Source organism: Littorina saxatilis, unplaced genomic scaffold (assembly GCF_037325665.1).
Source record: "Littorina saxatilis isolate snail1 unplaced genomic scaffold, US_GU_Lsax_2.0 scaffold_2877, whole genome shotgun sequence".
Classification (NCBI taxonomy): domain Eukaryota; kingdom Metazoa; phylum Mollusca; class Gastropoda; order Littorinimorpha; family Littorinidae; genus Littorina; species Littorina saxatilis.
Window position 1 is genome coordinate 5001 of NW_027125792.1, and position 7480 is coordinate 12480.

Consider the following 7480-nt stretch of genomic DNA (forward strand, 5'->3'; position numbering starts at 1 on the left):
CACTGGTTTTCTGCAACTTGCTCTTCACACACACACACGCACACAACCACAAATCGGAAAAAAAATGTGAAGCCGACCCCGACGGGACTCGAACCCGCAATCTTCTGATTCGAAGTCAGACGCCTTATCCATTAGGCCACGGGGCCACCTGTCGGTATTGTAACAGAATGAGTACCATAGTCCTATATTTTAAAGTTTAAAACAAAACATTGATTTTGGAAACAAAAAAGTATGTGTAACCGACCCCGACCCCGACGGGATTCGAACCCGCAATCTTCTGATTCGAAGTCAGACGCCTTATCCATTAGGCCACGGGGCCACAGATAATATATCAGAAAAATGTCCCTTGCTTTAAAGTGCACGCGCACACGGACGCACGATATCACTGACGTACGCACGCACGCACGCACGCTCGCACGCAAGCACACACGCACGTACGCACGCACGGACGCACATACACATACACCATCACTTCGTCTCACCTGCAGCTCAGTGGTCAGTACCGGAATACATGAAGTCAGACATATACAGTAAAGGTAAAAATACAGCATTCTGTTGGTGAATTAGTCGGGGGACGAGGGGAAAAGGTGGGGGGGGGGGGGGGGGGGGGGGTCGGGAGTGACAAGGGTTGGGGGGAGGGTCGGGAACAAGAGGGAGGCTTTGAAACTCGCAGAATATAGAAAAGGATGCAAGCCCGCTTACCACCTTTCAACTGCAGGCAGGGATCCAAAATGTGTGCAGGGAACTGTTGCAAGATGCGGGGCGTGGCCGTTGCTAGGGCTTTGGGTGATGCCCTTGACTCGGTGTACCCCTTCACTCACATTTCTCGCAACTTGAGCACAGAGAGAGAGAGTGAGATAGAGGTGAGGGGGGGGGTGTATGAGAAAGAGAGAGAGAGAGAGAGAGAGAGAGAGAGAGAGAGAGGGGGGGGGGGAGGGAGCAGAGAGAGAGAGAGAGATTGTGTGTGTGAGAGAGAGAAAGAGAGAAAAGAGAGAGAGAGAAAAAGATAGAGAGAGCAGATGGAGAGAGAGAGAGAAGGAGGAGGGGGAAGAGAGAGAATGAGAGAGAGAGGGGGGAGGGAGCGGGAGAGAGAGAGGGAGAAAGAGCGAGAGGGGAGAGAGAGAGAAAGAGCAAGTTTAGTGTGTGTGTGTGTGTGTGTGTGTGTGTGTGTGTGTGTGTGTGTGTTATGTGTGTGTGTGTCTCGAATTGTTAGTGGGTAGGGAGAAGAATTAAGTCTTTGTTCTTACGTGTGATCATTTGTTACGATCGAGGAACTGAAATTACATGCAGTCGTTTTTGTCCTTTATTGAGCTGGATGTTCTTTCAATTAGATTGCAGCTGTCTGCAAATATGACAGACACACACCGCAATCCCACCCCCATACCACAACCCATCAATTACAATTCAATTATAGCTGAATAGCCGTAACTTGGCGTTAGGGCAGGTGTCACGGGGGGGGGGGGGGGGGGGGGGGAGTGAGCACGGGGAGGGGTATAGGTGTATGGGCAGGTAGGCGTGGAAAATGACGGCTGTTCTACTGTCTGTCTGGGCGTAATTAAACTAATTACGAAAACTATCCGTTAAGTGCGAACAAGGCGTTAAATGGATAGATATTCCAAGGAAAGAGTTTGGTGTAATACAAATAAATTCTTTCTTTCTTTCTTTATTTGGTGTTTAACGTCGTTTTCAACCACGAAGGTTATATCGCGACGAAATAAAGCAATTACTGCAGCCACAAGTGAATGAGAACTACTAATGGGCAGAATATACCTGCGCAGTTTCAGCGGCACAGACGACGCACGGCCTATTATTTGTGCCGCGATAGGGATTATGACGAGTACTTGGCCTGTTTTTTCCTTTCATGCAACGTGTAGCGGGCTGGGATAAGCTGCAGTGCGTCGTCGGTCCTGCTGAAGTTACATAGGTGAGCGGAGCCCCTTAGGCTGGGTGTAGCCGCTCACAGGCGATGCTTGTTGATACTCACGTGCGCTGACCTACTTTCTGTGACATTTTTGGCACGTGAACACACACATACACACATGCACAGTACACTGGAGGTCAATGTATACGGTCTGGAAGAACTGTCATCCTGCATTTTATGTGCACAATTCAGTCACTGAGGAAGAGTGCGAGAGGTGCTCGCTCGGGAGCTGAGAATCTTGTGTATGATTATGACATGACGTCCCACGGTTTTGCTACTAAGAAAAAGAAATTGCTAAAGAATATTTTGGACGTTATTAACAGAATTTGTAACAGTTTTTCATAATTTTTTTTATTTTTTTATTTTTTCTATTTACTATATTAGCATATATCATGATTGTATTGATTGTATTTATTGTTCAAAATGCCCCCATGGGTTATGGACTAATGAAACGTGAACTTGAACTTGGTAGGAGATCGTAGTGACAGACAGATTGACAGTCAGATAGACAGGCTGAGTGTGCATATGTGTCACAATTGTGTGTGTGTGTGTGTGTGTGTGTGTGTGTGTGTGTGTGTGTGTGTGTGTGTGTGTGTGTGTGTGTGTGTGTGCGTGTGAGTGGAGGGGGGGTCGAGATTCTTTCGCCCTTCCGTTGTATGTAGGCATGGACGTGAGAGGGGTAGACTTCAAGAGACTTACGTTCGTTTGAAGGTCCAGAATCCTGTGTCTGGTTATTTTACAATAGAGTGGAGGAGAAGGAGGAGGAGGTGAAGGTGAAGGTGAAGGTGGAGGGGATAGAGAGAGAGAAAGAGAGATAGAGAGAGAGAGACGCAAAGGAAGTGAGAGAACCTGCGACTGGAGGGGGGGGGGGGAGTTGTTTCTTTGGCGGTGGGGGGTGGGGGGGGGGGGGTAAGGGTGGGGGGGAATCTTTCAGCCTCAATTTGTCAAACACACGTCAGTCTGTGTTATCGTAGGCGTGGGAGTTTGAACGTAGACGGTGAGAGTCGCTTGCATATACTTACGTCAGAGGCAGAGACACAGGTGGGAAGGGGTTTGGGGAAAGAGAGAGAGAGAGAGAGAGAGAGAGAGAGAGAGAGAGAGAGAGAGAGAGAGAGAGAGAGAGAGAGAGACACAGAGAGGGATAGAGAGAGAGAGAGACAGAGAGACAGAGAGAGAGAGACAGACAGAGAGAGAGAGACAGACAGAGAGAGAGAGAGACAGACAGAGAGAGAGAGACAGAGAGACAGACAGAGAGAGAGAGACAGAGAGAGAGAGAGAGAGAGAGAGAGAGAGAGAGAGAGAGAGAGAGAGAGAGAGAGACCTGTGTGTGTGTGTGTGTGTGAGAGAGCTCATTCGCACTTGCACGAACGTGCTTTAATCGAGAACCCTGTATATCTCAAATCACGGTTCCTATCGTCATGACCACCCTCTCCCCCTCCGCACCCATCCCCCGAAATATCACAGGTATGGACAGGTAAGTGTCAGTAGAGAGTCAGTTACAGACACACATTGTACAATTTAGCCAACGCTATCTACCACAGGCAAGTTCATGATTACCACACTGAGGTCGACAGGTGCCCAAGATCTGCAACATCTCTCATACACGTATGAGGATGGCTAATAAAAGGACACACACACACACACACACGTACGCACGCACACACGCACGAACACACACACACACACACACTAACACGCACGCACGCACACACACACACACACACACACACACACACACACACACCATTCTGAGAAAATTGATTGACATTGCCTCGCTATAGTGCCTTCCTTTCGAACATTTTATCAGCTAAGTTCATTATGTGAGTCGAAGTACAGTGATAGTAAAGTTTCGTTTCGTTGTGTCATAAATTAAACATTACCATTCTTGGTTTTTGATTCTGAATTTACGAACGTTAGCAGTCTGTCTGTCTTTACATTTCTTGGTTCAGCGTCTGTACCGGATCCCGTTTTGAAGCTGATTTATTCTACCTTCTGCAATATTGATGACAATTTCGCCTGAAGGCTGCGGTTTCTCTTTCGGTCGCTGTCGGTGGAAATAATCAGTCTTGAGTCGAGCGTTGGAAAATGCCTGAGCCTGAAGGCGGGTGTACCTTACACCTCTTGGTATCAGTCCGCTTTATGGCCTGTCCAGACACTCCCGGCCGACCCTGTCCACATTTGACTTATGCTCAAAACGGCACGCCGCAGCGTGCTATGATCGCAAAGCGTTATTTGCAGAAGAATAGCGCGTGTTCTAATTTCCATGACACAGACATAGAACGACGGAAATTTGACCAATCAGAGCAAACCAGAGCGATGACGTCAGCCGCTCGCGGCGCGGCAGTCGAATGCAACTGAACCTTCTTGTCAGGTGACCCGCTCCACTGATACCGCGTTGTGAAAAGAATCGTCGATGTGTGGCCACTCGGCAAATCCCGCGCGACGCACAAAACGGCCTGCGGCGCATAGAGCGTAAAACGGCGGCCAAGTCTGGACAGGGCTTTAGAGATGAGGACGACAGTTAGCCAGATGGCCAGAATAGCGCGCTGCATTTTCCTGCATAGAACTTAGGGCGTCTGCCGCGACGGTGCCTGAGGTAAACATTGGCGGGCACTGCTCACAGCCCGGCACACGGCACTGTAAACATTCCCCGTCCCTTCACCTCTCTCGCCACCATCCGCCCTACCCTTGGTCTCATGCCTGTAATGGCTAAAAGGAAAGTGAAGCGGCTGGCACAATGATCAATCACTGAACCAGTGCCAGCAAGACTGGCAAGGCTGCCGGAGGGTACAACACACATCATACCTGTTCCCTCCCAATTTCCATCAACTTCCCCCACTTCCTCAGCGACCACCTCTTGAAAACGAACACCTGTCCAAAACGACCACCCCAGAGGTCATAAATTAAACACTACCATTCTTGTTTTTTTTATTCTGAATTTTTGATTTTGTAGGACGGGCTTTTTCTCTCTATAATTCCCCTTTCTGTAACAACCACCTGCATGCATGTTGGCCCCACTGGGGGATGAGAGTATCCCTACAGCTACTTGGTAACATATTACCCAAAATCACACAACAAGATCCAGAGTAGCAAGAGAAAATGGACTAAACCTGGTCAAATCCTGTTCATTCTTGTGCTAGAACGTTAGGGACAGGGCACCCACAAAAAAGCTAGTTCTTTTACACTCTAACCAGCAGTGCTTGCGTTGGGAATTGCGGAAAGAAATCTGGAACCAAAGTGATGAAAATGTATTGGAACAGTTGTTGTAATTCCACTGATGGTCGGTCGTATGTTGTAACAGAGAAGGTGGACGTAATATAGAGGTACGAGAAAGAATCCGTCATCGTTAGAGAACTTGAAAGCGGGTCGTAATATTGAAGGAGCCGTAATATAGAGGGGTCGTTAAGGGAGGTACCACTGTACCGACAGAAAGTCTAGATTCTCAAGAAACCACATAAGCTCTATGTAAAGAACTGTGTAAACTGGCCAAGAACCGAAGACACGACAACCGCTCTTCACACAGAGTCAGAAACGAGTCCTTGTTTTGCTAGTGGGTTACTTTCTAACAGAAAGCAAAGATTGTCGATCAGGTTCAGATTTCTCAAGAAAGCACAACGGCTTCAGTACTGTGTAAACTAGTCTAGACCTCAAGACACGAAACCGTTCTTCAAACAAGAATCGGGAACCAGCCATTGCCCTGTTTAGATTCTCTTCAAGTCGGTCACAAATCGATCTGTGATAGAAGCTAGCGGGGCAGCACGTGCTGAAAGGATGCTGTCACTCACGTCGTGTTGGCTTTAAAGATACTGTCCTTCCAGTGTAAACACATCTGTTTTGAATTAAAAAAAAAACAAGAAAGGTAGGTTGTTGGAACGTTTGTTATTGACAAAACAATACATTCACAGATATTTCGACCCAAAGGTAAAACTATTGTTGTTGTAATATATAAAACATCTGTTTTGGCTTTTGCGTGGAATGAGAGCATGCTTTCAATGTAGACTCATACTCAAAATCAGCGTCCTGACTGCTTTGTGTGGGGCTTTTAAGAATTGAATTAATGAAAAAGATAATTCCTCCTCCCACCAGAAGCGGTCAGAATGTTCATTATTTTTTGGTATGTGTCGAAATTGAGGGATAGTGTTATTCCGTGTGAAAGCCCGGGGCAGTTAGTCTCAGGGCGCTTGACAAATATCACAGAGAAACATTGGGTTTTAGAAAGCAACCATGTGCACAAAAGAATAGTTCAGACATAATGTAATTTCATGTAATTTATGCGTAAGTGTATATATATATATATGAGTACGCTTGAGTTGTTAACGCGAAAGATTGTGTATGAGTGCGCCTTGAGTCGCCTTGTGGTGAGATTATGTGTGTTTTAAACGGAAGAATGTCCTAATCCAATGGAAATTAGAAGCCCGGAAAGATCCGTGGTGGTTGGTAATGATCGCTGATGGGAGAAGGACGGTAAACCAAATAATGAAATATCATATTGCTTTTAAGAGCTTTGCTTGTTGTGCTCCATTTACTAATTGATTGGTAAGGCGTCCGCCCCGTGATCGGGAGGTCGTGGGTTCGAACCCCGGCCGGGTCATACCTAAGACTTTAAAATTGGCAATCTAATGGCTGCTCCGCCTGACGTCTGGATGGGGTTAGTGCTAGGACTGGTTGGTCCGGTGTCAGAATAATGTGACTGGGTGAGACATGAAGCCTGTGCTGCGACTTCTGTCTTGTGTGTGGCGCACGTTATATGTCAAAGCAGCACCGCCCTGATATGGCCCTTCGTGGTCGGCTGGGCGTGAAGCAAACAAACAAACAAACAAACAAAATACTAATTGATTGTATGCGGCTTTGTTGTGTGTGTAATTTCGCTGAATAAAATTGTTTAAACCAGAAGGACGGTATCTTGAATGCGGTCAAGAATCGATCCGCGAAAGAAGATACGTAACGGGTACCACGTGCTGGAGAGATCTTGACAGTCCTGTCACGTTGGCTTTAATCGTGATGCCATCTGTTCCTCATCTCTACACACTAATTTACGCATAAATTCACGGAAAATCCGACAAGCAGAAGCAGAGAGACAATTGAATTGAATTAATCTTTATTTTTCGAGGGTGATAGAATAAGCAATGCTAACACGATTTTGTCATCCGGACCTCGCCCATTGAGGGGTAACTCAATAACATGAAGAAGTTAATTTTAGAGAGAGAGAGAGAGAGAGAGAGAGAGAGAGAGACAGAGAGAGAGAGACAGAGACAGAGACAGAGAGAGAGAGAGAGAGAGAGAGAGAGAGAGAGAGACAGAGAGAGAGAGACAGAGAGACAGACAGAGAAAGAGAGAGAGAGAGAGTGACAGAGACAGAGACATAGAGACAGACATAAAGAGAGATAGACAGACAGAGAGAGACAGACAGAGATCGAGACAGGGACAGAGATAGACAGACAGACATACAGACAAACAGGAGGAGGGAAGAGAGAGAGATGAAGAAAGATAGAGGGGATTGGGATAAGAGAGCGGGAAGATGCAGAGACACAGACATACAGACAGACAGACAGACATACA

The 7480-nt window shown here is 46.8% G+C and overlaps 2 non-coding genes across 2 annotated transcripts; both read right to left on the minus strand.

Moving 5' to 3' along the window:
• Positions 1-73: 73 nt before the first annotated feature.
• Positions 74-146, minus strand: Trnar-ucg (transfer RNA arginine (anticodon UCG)). Its single transcript has one exon. It is a non-coding gene; the product is annotated as a tRNA-Arg (tRNA).
• A 100-nt stretch (positions 147-246) lies between these two features.
• On the minus strand, positions 247-319 carry Trnar-ucg (transfer RNA arginine (anticodon UCG)). Its single transcript has one exon. It is a non-coding gene; the product is annotated as a tRNA-Arg (tRNA).
• Positions 320-7480: the final 7161 nt, after the last annotated feature.